The 16,686-nt window shown below is 35.1% G+C and overlaps 1 protein-coding gene across 2 annotated transcripts in view; it reads right to left on the minus strand.

Annotated features, from left to right (window-relative positions):
* The window catches only part of LOC108738760, a 159,604-nt gene that overhangs the window by 62,172 nt on the left and 80,746 nt on the right, over positions 1–16,686 (minus strand). The window lies entirely within an intron of this gene.

Below are 16,686 nucleotides of genomic sequence, written 5' to 3' on the forward strand. Positions count from 1 at the left end.
ATGTCTGTTGTGTGGGAGACCCACTTAAATATAGGGTTGTTCGGAAAGTTAATTCCTTTTTTTTGTGAAAATGAAAGACAGTTTTCGTATAATAAACAAATACTTTATTAAATTATATATTGACCGTTCTGGTCCAACACCTTTTGCCATCTTTCTGGTAGTAGCATAATTCCACGTTCATAAAATTTTTGGTCTTTGCTGGCAAAAAACTGATCGAGGAGGTTTTTGACCTCCTCATTTGAGGTGAAGGTTTTACCGTCTCAAAAATTTTGGAGTGACCGGAACAAATAATAATCCGATGGTGCCAGGTCTGGAGAATATGGTGGGTGTAGCATTGTATCCCATTCAAGCTGTAAAAGCTTTTGGCGAGTGACCAAACTTGTGTGAGGTCTCGCGTTGTCTTGGTGAAACACTACACCTTTCCTGTTGATTAGTTCTGACCTTTTCTGTTGAAGTGCATCATTCAGTTTGTCCAGCTGATGACAGTAGACTTCCGAATTAATCGTTGTGTTATCCAGTAAAAGCTCAAAAAAAAAACATTCCTTTAAAATCCCACCAAACAGACAGCATCACCTTTTTTTGGTGAATATCCGCGGTTCATCTTTTTTGCTCCATGACCTCTTGCGTTTGACGTTGTTGTAAACAACCCATTTTTCGTCCCCAATCTTCTCGTTATCTAAAACTGGAAGACCACACAGTTTTAGATAATGAGAAGATTAGTTCAGGATACGAAAGAGTGGAGGTTCCTGTCCAACCAGTCTTAGGACTGACGACCTTATAATGATGATGATACCTCGTACGTAGAATGCTAGAAATAATTCTCTTTGATAAAATAAATTAATAAGCAGGCCGGTCTTTTACCTAGATTATATAGCAGAATTTCTTATAGTAACCGCCATTACAGATCCACGTGGATTCAAAGTATAAATTTTCCATCTCTACTAGACGTAAGCCTGTTTCGAGCCTGCACAGAACTTAATTACTCCACATCAGGTCAACTAAACAATAGAATTATGTATAACAAAAGACTGCGCCACTGTTACCCACAATACAACTAACTTATCCCAGAGAAAGCTGAAATTCATTAATTAATAAGTATGTTTGCGGCAACTATCCATTCCACATTTATATCACGATAAATTGTGTTTATACACACGTTTCGCTTTGTATTCTAGTACGTATCTAACCTATCAACAACAAGCGAATAATTTTCCAATTATCTAGTCTATCCGAATTTAACTATTGTTGTATTCACATTAGTAACGTTTATAATCAAATCAATGTAATTAAAATTGTTACTACTACATAATGAATGCCACAAATGTCAATGAATTTCTCCGAGTGTAATTGTTTCGCCTTGCGGAGTCTTCTTCAGATGAATACAATTTTGAAAATACAATATACTGCTTAAATAATTGAGACGTGATGGAGAAAGAAAATATTAATAATTTTAAATATCTTAGTTAAGCCTTGTCTTACGCTTGAGAAACTTTGGTAGCAACAAATCTACTAGATGGCGATATACTGCCACAAATTTGATATTACGAAACGAATTTATTCATCTACTAGACGGTATCACTAGAACTTCATCGCTGCTGCATTAGTTCTAAATGAAATTCACCCTCAGGTGCATTGTCACACCAGAAATATCTACCTCGATCTGTAGTAGACCATCAGAAGCCTTATAGCCCACCAAAATGTCTGTATGTAGGTACAGATTAATCTTCAAAACATCCAAATCGATTTCGATAGAAGTTTACAGGTATGAAGACGATGTTAATGTAATTAGTAACATTCCAAACAAGTTTTCAACTCTGACCATTTTGTTGAAAGTCAACAACAAAAATAACAATAAAAATAACAATAACACCCACAAAAACAACGAAAATAGTAACAACGAAAAAATAGCTTAAACGATGTATGTAGAGAGATGACTATTCGCACAAATAAACCAACTAAATGAAGCCGACCCTGTAAATTTGTCCATTTTATGTAGGTACAAATGGCAAGACAAGCATGTTGTCGGTCGTCTCATTTTATTCGATTGATTCTTATGAAACGTAGGTGCAGGTCTCGACGCAGCTGTGGAGGAGGCGTGTTTAGAGAGCAAAGACAGGATATCTTCCGTTTGTAAAACGAGAAAAACGATATGCCTTTTTATTTCAACTGTACTATAGTAAGTTCCTTTATTAGTTTTTTAGTTATAACAATTGTATTTACTTATTATAAACAATTTCCGAAAAATGTTTCACGAAGTCAAACAAATGTGTTGCTTTTGATTTTTATTCTATCAATAAACAACAAAATTTGGTGAAGAAGTACGTGTTCGCTGTCAATGAAACCGAAACGACAGCGACACAGTCTTCAATTCTGTGCCGATATTAATGACCGCGGATTGTGGATAGGTACATCGTTAACGATGAACTTTTCGAAAAAAAAAAACGCTTCATGGAAGCTGCAACGAGATTAACAAGGCACCTGCTGCGATTTATGTTTAATTGCTCCCAGAGGCGCCGCAAGGTATCTCTATATGACAATATCTATTTTACCAAAGCACGAACAACAAGATAAAGGGTTCGGCCAAAATTATTGTGAAAATTACTAATAATAGCAGGATGTAGCGTTTCTATTAGGTCAATACTACATTAAATAGTTTCCTACTGATGTGAACACCTTCAGGAATCTTCACTCACAAGCGGCACGTCCGAAAAAGATTCATTATATTACCTATTGCAATTTAGTAGTAGTTTTTTGATAACACAGTTAGGATTTAGTATACCTGCAGTAAGGATTGAGAAATTACTACTATACCTCCAATCAGCATGGGGAATTTACTATACTTCCTGTCATGATACAAGATTTACTACTATACCTCCAATCAGCATGGGGAATTTACTATACTTCCTGTCATGATACAAGATTTACTACTATACCTCCAATCAGCATGGGGAATTTACTATACTTCCTGTCATGATACAAGATTTACTACTATACCTCCAATCAGCATGGGGAATTTACTATACTTCCTGTCATGATACAAGATTTACTACCATACCTCCAATCAGCATGGAGGATTTGCTATAGTTCCAGACAGGAAGGAAGATTAACTACTATACTTCCAGACGGCATGGAGAATTTACTATCCTTCCAGTCAGGATGGAGAGTTTACTGCTATGCCAATCAGCTTAGGACGGAGTATTTACTACCACACTTCCAATCAGCATGGAGAATTTACTATCCTTCCAGTCAGCGTAGAGGGTTAACTGCTATGTCGATAAGCATAGAGGATTTAAAACTATCTCTTCAATTAGATTGGAGGATTTACTATTCCTATAGTCAAGACTGTCAGTATGGAGGATTTACTATAACTCCAGTCAAAGTAGATGATTTACTATAAGATATGTAGTCATCATGAAATATTTACTTCTATACCTTCAATCAGCATAAAGAATTTACTATAATTTCAGTCATTATAGAACATTTACTGCTATAGTTCCAGAATGGAAGGAGGATTTACCACTATACTTTCCGTCAGCGTGGAGAATGTAGAATCCTTGCAGTCAGGATGGAGGCTTTACTGATATGCCAATTAACTTACGACAGACGATTTACAACAAAACTTCCAACCAGCACGGAGAATTTACTATCCTTCCAGTCAGCGTGGAGGGTTAACTGCTATGCCGATTAGCATAGAGGATTTAAAACTATCTCTTCAATTAGATTGGCGAATTTACTATTCTTATAGTCAAGACTGTCAGTATGGAGGATTTACTATAACTCCAGTGAGAGTATAGGATTTACTATCAGATTTCTAGTTATCATGGGAGTTTTACTTCTATACTTCCAGTCACTATGAAGAATTTACTATTCCTCCAATCAATATGGAGAATTGACTATATCAGCATAAAGATTTTACTATACTTCTAGTTAGGATTAAGGATTTATTACTATACCTCCAGTCAGTATGGTGAATTTCTTATACTTCCAGTCAGGATAGAGAATTTACTATTATACCTCCCGTCAGCATGGAGAATTTACTATAGTTCCTATCAAACTTAAGGATTTACTGCTACACCTCCATTCAACATGAATAATTTCTTATACTCCCAGTCAGAATAGAGAATTGGCTACTATACCTCCAGTCCGCATGGAGCATTCCCTGTAATTTCAGTCAGGATGGAGAATTTACTACTACACCTCCAGTCGGCATGGAGAATTTCTTATACTTCCTATCAGGATTGAGAATTTAGTAAAATATCTCCAATCTGCATGGAGAATTTACTACTATATCTCCAATTAGGATGAAGGATTTACTACTATACCTCTAATCAGCATCGAGAATTTACTATACTTCCTATCAGGATTGAGAATTTACTACTATACCTTCAGTTTTGATGAAGGATTTGCTACTATAACTCCAATTAGGACTGTAATTTCAGTCAGGATGGAGAATTTACTACTACACCTCCAGTCGGCATCGAGAATTTACTATACTTCCTATCAGGATTGAGAATTTACTACTATACCTTCAGTTTTGATGAAGGATTTGCTACTATAACTCCAATTAGGATGAAGGATTTACTACTATACCTCTAATCAACATCGAGAATTTACTATACTTCCTATCAGGATTGAGAATTTACTACTATACCTTCAGTTTTGATGAAGGATTTGCTACTATAACTCCAATCATCATGGAGGATTTACAATAGTTCCAGTCAGGATGGAGGATTAACTACTGTACCCTCAGTCAGCATGGAAAATTTACAATATCACCGATAAGATGACGAACCCAGTGCAATATCTCCAGTCAGAAGGAAGGATTTACTACTATACCTTCAATCAGCAAGGAAAATTTACTATACCTCCAGTCAGGATGGAGATTTTATTATTATAACTCCAGTTAGGATGAAGGATTTACTACATCTTAAGTAAGAATTAAAGATTTAGTATACTTTCAACTATGATGAAGGATTGGCAATACCAAACTTCTAGTCGGATGGTAGATTTACTATTATACTTCCTACCATACTGGAATATCTATGTCTTTATTCTAATTATTCTGAAAACTCTGTTAGGTGACTATCATGAGACCTATTTACGAGGTCGTCTACGTTTTATTAATCAATTAGAAAATGAAATATGCTTCTAAAATTTGGTTTACTTAAATCGAAAGCAAACTACTAACGCTAAAAATAGTACTTAAGGGTAACAGCTTGCTAAAATTGGATAATCGGTCCAGGCTGTTACCCTTGTAAAACGAGCAAGAGGATGAGATATTATGCAAATTAGTAAAAACAAAAAACTATCTGACTATATTATTCTAGTAGGTTATCACAAAGATTCGCAAATCGAAACTTAAACCTGCCTCAGTGATTTCTTCTAATCAAATACTGATTTACAAAAATATCATAGGTATTAAACGTATTATAATGTTGAACATTGAATTAAGTACTACAAAAGATTTAAATTGCCAAATGATTGAGGTTGTTTGTTAGTAACTTTAGAAGATCAACTGCGAGGGGGAAGAACTCGCAATTGAAATTACGAAGGGGCTTTCACAAAGTTAATGCAGCACTGGGCAAACAAAAATTTTTCAATTAATTCAAGCTAAAAAGTTCTATAATATCCTTAAGTATGTTAAGAAAAGTTCCGGTAAAAAAAAAAGAATGAATCGCGCGGACTTATTACTGATAATAATCAGTAATATTCAGCCGAAAATATTTTTTTAATTAAACTGGCAGAATAAGCTTTACTGAAATAAATTTCCGTCGATAAAATTTGCGCAGCTAATCGTAAATTTTTTTTTTTTTTTGAGATGGTCTACCCTCTACTTAGTAAACTGAACGTAAAAGTCAAAGTAAGTTAATTATCAGCGGAACGCGGAAGTCTTCTTGTATAGAACTGCGTTCCGATGCACCGTTGTATAATACCAAACTTTATCGGCGAATTAATACCTCTACAAGGCATTGTTGTACCAAACGACGGTAATATCTTTTAAGGGAAGTTTATTCCGCTGCATAAACTCGAAAAACATGGATTTTCGGCACAATACTACTAATTACAAAATAAATGTCATCGAGTAGCGGAATCATAGAGCAAAAAGAAATTCCCATCCCGCGGACGAAAATTGAGTCACCTCCTTAAAAACAATTAAACAAGAACATCCTGTTTCTAAATTCACAACGAATCGAAACTTTTATACTTCAATTAAACTATAACTGTAACGAATTTTCCAGTAAATTTATCAGAAACACACTACGTATGTCGCAGCATCAAGTGGTTATTACAGTCGAATAACAATTGCCTTTTGGCAAATACCATTCAACTAGACAAATTATTTCAACCACTATTCATTTTTATGAGTCTACGTAAATAATATTTTACTAAATAAAAGTTACTACTAACAGCTTCCTAGGCAAATTGTGCCAGCAATGTATAAACACGTTCAAAAAGATTAAGAATGTAAATTTCATAGGACAGTAATAGAGGACAATTGCACTCCAACCTAAAGCAAGTAATCTTCGTAGTTATTAAATACACAGGGTGTTTCTGAAATAAATAGCAAGCTTAGGAGGGTTTAAACTAGATGTAATTGGGAATCACATGGTGAGTAACGTGGCAGGATTAAGGGTTAAATAAAATTCTAAGAAAACCAGAATGAAGTTGCAATCCGGGCGTGAATTGGCAACGTATAGAGAAATTGCGATAACAACTAAGCAAATACATCGATGAAAAATGTAAACAGTGACGGTTGTAGAACGACTAATATAAAGTAAATACCAACAGCTTACTAATAAGCTACTGTACATAAAAATATTTAGACGCTCATTCCAATAACAATCAATTATTTAAATAACTACTTTTTTTATCGCAGATACTATGCAGTCTTATTTAAAGCACACCTCGATATGGTATTAAAAATACAAAATACAAAAGAAATACTGGTTCCACACAGATGCTGCAGCTGTTGTAATACGGCGGTGTAATGTCGTATTTCCCTACCAGGGCCGTACTGCTCCTCGACTGCACTTTCAAATACATTTTTCATCACCACTAAACATTTACTTAATTTTCTTGTTTTATAGTGCCTTCTCCAAGCTTCCTACTTATTTCAATATAACAAAATACACACACAAACATATTAATACATGCGTAATAATTTCTTTCGTGACGGATATGCTTGTTATAATAAGGTTGGAGTAGGACAACACCCACGAAGTGTCAATAATTCAATTGTCTTAATCCCAAATTTTAAAAAATTATTAAAAAAACGAGGTGCAATTCCACATTTTTTATTGTATTTCTTATCAAGAGGTATGGAGAATTAAAAGCAGAAAAATTTTGTTTACGTAACACCTAACTCGATTTTTCTCTCACGAAGACACCTATTTAGTTTATTTACCTTTTATATGTAGTTAGAATGAGAAATGCGCGCCATTTCTCCTCGTGAATCGGTAACTAAACCGTTTCCCGTTTAGGAATGTTACGTATAATGAATTCTATTTATCTTTAGCAAGTAATAGACGTAATAAAACTCGAGTTTATTTGTGGAAACGTATCGGCATTGGGCATTCGCCGCAAAGTTTTACTAACACTCCCGACCATAGCATCGCACGTTCAGAAAATGTTTAAAGTTCTCCGCAAAATCAACTTGCCAGACAGCATTAAAGGAATCGTTTTGCGGTAACGTTCACCTAAATGTAGGTCGATTGCAAAATCTTCTCAGTAGCCTCAACTATACTACGAACACTCAATAATAAATCTTCCGAAGCACCCCATAAAATTGTTATCTTCCGTTATACTCATTTCAGCTACTACCTAATTGAAAAAAATTAAGCGCACATCGAACTCAAAGCAGGTTATGATCTACATAGTCTCTAAATCTAAAAGCTAAACACACCTAACCTACATGTTAGAGACCTTACCTTAACACGAATATTTAATTATCTTCATCTCTATATGATAAAAATTCATCATCATCATAAGGTCATCCGTCCTAAGACTGGTTGGACACGCACCTCCACTCCCTTCTATCCTGAGCTAATCTCCGCACTTCCCTAAAACTAGAACAACAGACATCCCTAACTATTTACGAGCAGCAATCTAATCTACAAGGGCGGGCTGAAAAGTTCGTAGGCTGACCCATACATGGCTCTACTAGTATCAAATCCATATGATTTTTAGTTTGCCCTAACCTTCAAAAGACACGTGTATAAATTTGACAGCTCTTGCACTATTAGTATCTGAGTTATAGTATTTTTAGTGAAAGAACTTTTGTTGCTTGAAAAAGAAACTGCTGTTTCATCAAGACAATGCACCGTGTCACAAATCAATGAAATCGATGGCAAGATTCCATTAATGGGGCTTCGAATTGCTTCCGCATTCACCGCATTCTCCATATCTGGCCCCCAACGACTTTTTTCTGTTCTTACACCTCAAGAGGATGCTCGCTGGACAGAAATTTCGCGCCGACGAAGAGGTAATCGCAGAAACTGAAGCCTTTTTTGAGGCTAAAGACAAATTGTATTATAAAAATTGTATCAAAAAATTGTATGACCGCTATAATCGTTGTATCGCCCTCGAAGGGAACTATGTTGAATAATAAAATCAAATTCTATCAAAAAAAATAATTTTTTCTATAAACTAGCCTTCGAACTTTTCAGCCCGCCTGTTAGGTCTACCTCTACTTCTCTTAACTTCTGTTTCCGCCTCTAATATGTCTCGGACTAGACCTTCGTGCCTAAGAAGGTGTCCTACCAATCTATGTTGCCTATTTCTTATTAACTTCTATAGAGTCCTCTGTTCTCCGATTCTTTCTAATATCTTTTTGTTGAGTCGTAATATTCATTTTGTTTTTTTGTATATTTGTCGGCATTTATTTTTATAGTTCTAGTGGAATATTCATTTTATTATTGTTTCAGTATTTTCAATGGATACATTTTACAGCAGTAAATTCGGGAATTTGTAGTTTGCAGGCCATCGAAATTTAAAAGGTTTATTGACCATTGTGTCAAGTTTCACTCGAATATTCAGTTCTTCCGTTAGTTAACCATTTTAAAAATGCTAACATTGTAATAAAACGCGTGCCTTATCAGTAGTAGACGGCTGGCAAACCCACGCCATCCGTTCCTTTTTAATTAATCAGCAGTGATGCAAGTTTTCTTTAAACAATCAATAACTTCGATCGTGGAGTTACAAAAAGTCTTTCAAACGACTAGGTCGGTCTCTTATCGTGTTAATAGTTAACGCACATGGTGTATCGCTATTTTCCGTAAGGCGTAACTCCTATTCCTTTAAGCAACAAAACCCTCCAAATTTAAGAACAAATTAAACACATTAATAATTAATCAATAATAAAGAAAGTAAGTGTTCAAAAGTGTTTTTTTTAAAAAGCTTAAGGAATAGCACCGGCCTTTAACTCGTTTGAACACTTATTTACCCCAATAAAATTCAATTGGGTTTTTTCTTGGGTCTGTTTCCCAGAAGTCAAGGCAAACTGCAAACTTTCTAAAGATGCGTTGCACGTGTGTCGGTACCCCAAGTACCGGTTAATGCCCTTCTGGTACTCCCTCTATTTTTCTACCCCTCTGTATCTCTGTCTTCATATCCTAACAAATCACGATCTTCTACTTTTTCTCTAACCAATGAACCTTTTCCAATTTGAATTTAATTCCACCCCCAAACTATTTCCTCCACTTTTCTATTTTTTCTAATTTCAGGAGTTCAGTCATTTTCAGAGACAGTTGCAATTTGGCCTTCAGTTCAATCATTCGCTCTTTCGGTTGGGTTTCTATTTTCACTAATTTCGAGTTTTATACAGTCCACCCTACATAGTTAAGTTTTTTTGTTATCCATTTGTTTTTGTTAAAGTGTTGTTAATCCTTAGTTAAGTGTTGTAAATAAATAGTTAAAACCAAGTGCAGTTTATGTCAACAAATTACATTTGCGTAATTCCAAAAACTGGCCCCTACAATAATACAAATAAAGTCGTCAAACTAGGGCGACAACACTCTTCATTTCTAACCTTCCCTATCCACGGTATCCTCATCATTCACCTGTAACACTACATTTCAACCGCTTCTAACACATACACCTTTAACAATCTTTTTCAAATTTCTAAATTAACCGTTCGCGAGCACAGCTCGAACCAACGCTATCCTGTGCTTTATATCCCTACTACTCCTTCCGTCCTGACTTATCTGACTTCCTAATAGATACCTAAAATCATCCACTTCTTCTAATTTTTCGTCTCCTATTTTTGTATTCGGTTTCTTTTTTTTGTATTTTCCTATTCTTTCTCTAATTGTTCTTCCCTTGCATAGGTACCACTATTTTTGATTTAATTTTTATTTATTTTCATACAGTACTGTTATCTCAATACCGCTTCCATTTTATTTAAAGCTATCTCTAAATCAAACCTATCTTAGACCTGACGACCTTAAGGTAGTGATGATGATGATTGTTTAAAACTATGAAATTGAAAATGCAACTTCTATTTTCACAACTAACTCCCCAGAAATTACTGATTTTCAATTTTTTTGGCCCTCATCAAGGTTGTTGCTTCTATTAATGCCATGTTGCGTACAAAACCAGATTACTACAGTTAATTATAGTATCTTCCACTGCAACGACTATAATAAATCGTCAATTAATTAAACAGATAATAATGTACCTGTCACTGAACGTTCTTGTACATAGATTTCCAAACATTAGTAATTAAACGTTATCCTTCGTCAAATTTATATTTATTGCTTTTTGCTAAAACCGATCGAAAACAAAGAAAAGATGTAATTTATTAGAGAAAGTTCTTCGGTTAATTTACTTCAAACAAAAGAAACGATGTGAGAACCAAAATGACGTCATGATGAATGTCCGAAAATAAGCGCCCGATATTGAAGCGATTTATCTACTTCACTGGAATTTCAGATCCACTCCAAATACACTCGTCATTATTATATCACTGTACGAATCATAATCATATTTTTCCTAAAAATATATTTCACTTTGAGTGATTATTATATCTACAGATTAAGAAAATAGTTCTCTTAAGTCTTTTTTTTTTTTTGCTTTTTTTATTTACAATCCACTAAAAATACCTACATTTCTTCCAACATGTTGCATAATAGGTATTCTCTAATTGTCTAATTACAAACTGAAACACAAAAACGCTGAAAAGTCTGCAAAAAAGTATTCTTCGGATTGTTTCTTTTTGCGTATTGAGTCATCCTTATAAGGTCGTCAGTCCTAAGACTGGTTGGTCACGCATCTCCACTCTTTCCCACTAGAACAGCCCACTTCTTTAACTATTTGTGAACAGTAATGTACACTAGGTCTACCTCTACTCCTCTTAATTCCTGTTTCTGCTTCTAATATCTCGCCTATTTCATATTGACTCCCATATAGAGTCCTCTGTTGTCCGATTCCTATCCATTTCTAGCCTTCTTTTTACACGGTATCCTCATCATTCGCATATCCTATAACACCACATTTCAAACGCTTTTAGCCTTTTCTTTTCCGCCGCGCCCACCGTCCACAGATCCGTTCAGCGCCCCGCTCCAAACGTACACCTTTGAAAATCTTTTTCGAATTTCTAAATTAACCGTTCGCGAGCATAGAAGTGATTTCTTTTTGTTGAAGATGACTCGATCCTGCGCTATCAACCACTCCTTCCATCCTGAATTATCTTATTTCCTACACTCAGAAAAATGCTGTAAGAAAAATTACTATAACGTTGTAGAGATCGTTTTGTAGAAAATGCGACTCAAGTTTGTAGTAAGATTAACTAACGGTAAACTTAAATTTGACTATAAAATTGTAGTGGTAAATTGTAGGAGAAATATCGACAGGGGCTCAGGCAAATTTCTTACAATTTGAATGAAATATTTACGACAACAACTTTGTGAATTTCATTATAAATTGTAGAAAGGTTAAACAAATTTTGTAGAANAGTTTGTAGACAATAGAGTAATTACAATATTATATTAATTTTCACTACAACTTGTTTCTGTCCCTATGTTCGCTACAACTTGTAATGAAAAGTTCTACAATTGTAGAAGTTTGTTCTACAGTTTTCTCTGAGTGTAGATATAGAAAACCAGCCACTTCTTCTAATTTTTCGTCTGCTATCTTTATATTCGCTCTCTCCCTACTTTTTCTTCCCTTGCATATCAGTATTTTTGTATTACGTTTATTTATTTTCATACTACACTGTTTTGTCAATACCGCTTCCTTTTTATCTAAAAGTATATCGTAACTCTTCCTTGCTAGATGCTAATACTGCTATATCATCTGCAGATCTAAGCATACCCCTGCATATCTATCCCTACAGTTGTCTTATGATTTATGATGATGATCGCTTCTTTAATGTATAGATTAAAAAGTAACGATAACAGGGTGCATCTTTGTCTGACTCCCTTCCTAATATTTACATCTCTACGTTGCTGCTCAAACTGTACAACTGCCTGTTGCTCTTTATACAAAGTATGAATCACTCTATCTCTGTATCTCATCCCTACATTAAAAAACTCTGAAACATTTCAGGTGTTTTGTTTTAATAACCAAGTTTAAAATACTTCACCAAAACTCATAGTCAATTTAAAAACTGTTCCATTACGTACTTTAATCCCTGACTGTCTGGAATATGAAGATAAAGCAATTGCTTATGGAGAGAAAAAGGATCAAAATCGCCTTTTTCGGAACAAGTTGTATTGTGGTTATTTTATACCCAATAATTTAACTATTACAATAGTAATTTTTATTGTTTTAGCTGCTTTCTTAATTTTTCAGTTTCCTTGACGATAATAGGTACCTGAATTAATTTTATTTTTCTTTTCGTCCTAAATGAAAGATACTTTTGCAAAAGACATTGTATTTAGTTAGCAAACAGTTATAAACTGCAAGACAGTCCGTAATACATTTTAATTAACACTAATAAATTTTGTAGAGAGACATTATCCTCCTACGCTGACGCTTTGTTTATAATGAAGTCAATTAGTTAGTCATAACTGCATTCTGGACCGATGCACACCTGCAAATATCGGAGCACATTTCACGCTTATTTTGGTTATTATCCTGATGACTTTCGTAAATAGTAAATTATGGACCGTCAGGCGAAGATAATAAATTCTATTATTACATTACAAATGTGAATGACAATACGAATTCAAACAACAATTCTTGCAGAACGACGTAATGAAAAACAGGCATTAAAAGAACTGCCGGATAATGAATTCGATTTCGAAACAATATTTTTAATATGAGGTTGCCCTAAAAGGTGAATGGTCTAAAACTCATTCGGCACATGATGACCATATGATACTAAAACCGGAAAGATATGCTCACACGCAGTGTAACGCACTATCCTAGTCGGTGACGTTAATCATTTACCACGCAAGAATTCTTTGGAAACAGCCGGTAATCGCTGGGAGTCAAATCTGGCGAATATGGCAGATGCTCGGCTAATTCGAAGCCCGTTTTAGTTATTGTAGCTTTAGCAATGGCGAACGTTTGACTAGATGCATTATCCTGATGCAAATTTCTTTTATCAACTGTCGTAATTAAATTTGCATAATAAGCACCTGTAATTCTGCAAGAAATCTACTAAAATTATACCTTCAGTATCCCAAAACACGGACATCATCACATTACCTACTGATGGTTGCACTTTAAATTTTTTCGGTGATGATAAGCCCCAATGGATCTATTGCTTACTTTGTATTTTGCTCTCGATATCGTAATGGTGGATCAAGGACTCTACTGTTGCATGCCTTGTAAAAATTTCTTTTTATCGGGTCTAAATGCAAGTATTCTGATAGTATTGTATGACTTTACAGAACTTGATCGCCTACTGGATTTAACAGATCCAGACTTATTTTTTTTTTAAAGATGTATGTTTGGAACGCGGCGCTGTACGGGTGCGAAGCATGAGCAGTAGGCACTCCGGAAGAGAAAAGGTTAGAAGATTTCGAAATGTGGTGTTACAGGCGAATGATGAGGATAGCGTGGATAGAGAAGGTTAGAAATGGAGAGGTATTAAAAGAATAGGAGAACAGATGACTCTATGAAAGTCAATAAGAAATAGGAGAAATAGGTTGATAGAACACCTCCTCAGGCATGAACGTCTGAGACATATTAGAGGCAGAAGCAGGAGTTAAGAGGAGTAGAGACAGATGTAGATTAGATTACTGTTCGCAAATTGTTAACGATGTGGGTTGTTCTAGCGTTAGGGATATGCGAAGATTAGCTCAGGATAGGAAAGAGTGGAGGTGCTTGTCAACCACCTTGCGATGACGATGATAAACCTATGCATAGCAGGCTAAAATGCTACCTAAAAATAATTAATTATTTGGTTTATAATTATGATTGGATCAGGGGAGAGCACAGGAATCAACCGCCGTATGTTAAATTTACGTTTATATGTTCTTTGGCTTTTTATGGTCAACTAAACTGCAATGAACTTAATGGATTTGTGCATTTTTTGGCAAGTCCGTGGCTATTAGTTAATTCATGAATAAATAACTTTGTATACACGGCGATGGCTCTGTTTAATTAAGGATCGTTTAATTTTACTAAAGGTACGTATACACATACATGGATATAGATACGTACATAAAATTTCATAAAGCGGCACTAACTGCTGGCAGCTGTGCCTCGAGAGAGAATATCGAATAGATTGGTCGGGAAGCCACTTACAAATGTAAGCGGAATTTAATGTGACATCACCAAGGCTTTCGATTAAATGGGCCATAAAATATTAATATTTGAAATTAAGGCACATACATTTGCATGTGGGGTGGGAGTGAACGAACAAAATTGATTTAGAATTTGGAGCGACAACCAATAATTAACAATTTGCATCATAAATAAAACTAATATCTGCTTTGAATCCCTTCTACTATCGAATAGAGTAAATATAAATCGACATGTTTTTTCTTTTGATAATATATGCTATAAATATTGGTTTCACAAACCGTATAATTAGATAAAAGACAAATTGACATCAAAAACAAAAAATTACCGAGCAAAACCTAGCAATAAGGGAAAAAATTATTCTAAAGCGTTCATATGTTTTTGAAAAAACATCATTTTGAACCACAGCATATAGAAATATTTTATACCAATTCTCTAAAATAGCGACTCTACCCCGGTAACTGCTCCTGGTTATTTCCGGAAACTTCGCGTAAGTTCCTTTCAACAAACGAATCGTGTGTGTCATGTCCGCGTATAATTTATGACCTTCAACTGTCATACCTAAGATACCGCCAGTATCGACTGCCACCTGTGACATAAGTTCATAAGTGGAATATATATATGCTATTTAAAATAAATTGTTTCAGTGTCGTCAGCGTCACTTGCATTTGGCCTAAATATATCATTAGCCGTTGGGCAGTTTCCTAGATTGGCTAAACAAATAACTAGAATATCTTCATGTGGTAAACAAAACAATAGAAATTAAATAAAAACGAAAATTTGCAGTGTATTCCAATGTGCAACTATGTAAAGTAAATTTAAACGTATGTGTACGAAAAGGACCCGTGACTTCCAATACTAATCAAATTTCCGTTCACATCGTAAAGTTCATATCGATGTACAATATTTGTTCAGAATCGAAACTTTGCTCGCTTGTTGCAACTTCCAAAGTGCTTTCCAATTCGAACAAGGAAATCGAATGTCAAAATCCATTCCAAATAAAGCAGAATTCACTTAAATAACCGTAAGACTGTAACACTAGGATCATGAAATCTTGTACAGTCTCTTAAGGAGTACCTGCAGTACAATCGGTGCCCAATTTATTTCAAATACCAAAAACTGAGTCCAAACCTGATTCACCTAGAGAGTCTTGACAAATATAATTTAGTTAAAGGAAATGAGTTGAATAAAATCTCCCTATACAAGGTATGTTTAAAGTTGTCATTATAGAGAATCTCCCCAAAGTATAGGGTTGTTCGGAAAATCATTTCGTTTTTTTTTTTTGGAAATGAAAGACAGTTTTCGTATAATAAACAAATACTTTATTAAATTATCTATTGACCGTTCTGGTCCAACACCTTTTGCCATCTTTCTGGTAGTAGCATAATTCCACGCTCATAAAATTTTTGGTCTTTGCTGGCAAAAAACTGATCGAGGAGGTTTTTGACCTCCTCATTTGAGGTGAAGGTTTTACCGTCTAAAAAATTTTGGAGTGACCGGAACAAATAATAATCCGATGGTGCCAGGTCTGGAGAATATGGTGGGTGTAGCATTGTATCCCATTCAAGCTGTAAAAGCTTTTGGCGAGTGACCAAACTTGTGTGAGGTCTCGCGTTGTCTTGGTGAAACACTACACCTTTCCTGTTGATTAGTTCTGATCTTTTCTGTGCATCATTCAGTTTGTCCAGCGGATGACAGTAGACTTCCAAATTAATCGTTGTGTTATCCGGTAAAAGCCAAAAAAACGATTCCTTTAAAATCCCACCAAACAGACAGCATCACCTTTTTTTGGTGAATAACAGCTTTGGAAATGGTCTGAACCGATTCATCTTTTTTGCTCCATGACCTCTTGCGTTTGACGTTGTTGTATACAACCCATTTTTCGTCCCCAGTGATCATGCGCTTCAAAAACGGATCATTTTCGTGACGTTTGAGAAGCGAATCGCAGACGTCAATGCGGCGACACAGATTTCTCTCTGTGAGAACATGGGGAAC

This window comes from Agrilus planipennis, unplaced genomic scaffold, assembly GCF_000699045.2.
Source record: "Agrilus planipennis isolate EAB-ADULT unplaced genomic scaffold, Apla_2.0 scaffold221, whole genome shotgun sequence".
Lineage (NCBI taxonomy): Eukaryota > Metazoa > Arthropoda > Insecta > Coleoptera > Buprestidae > Agrilus > Agrilus planipennis.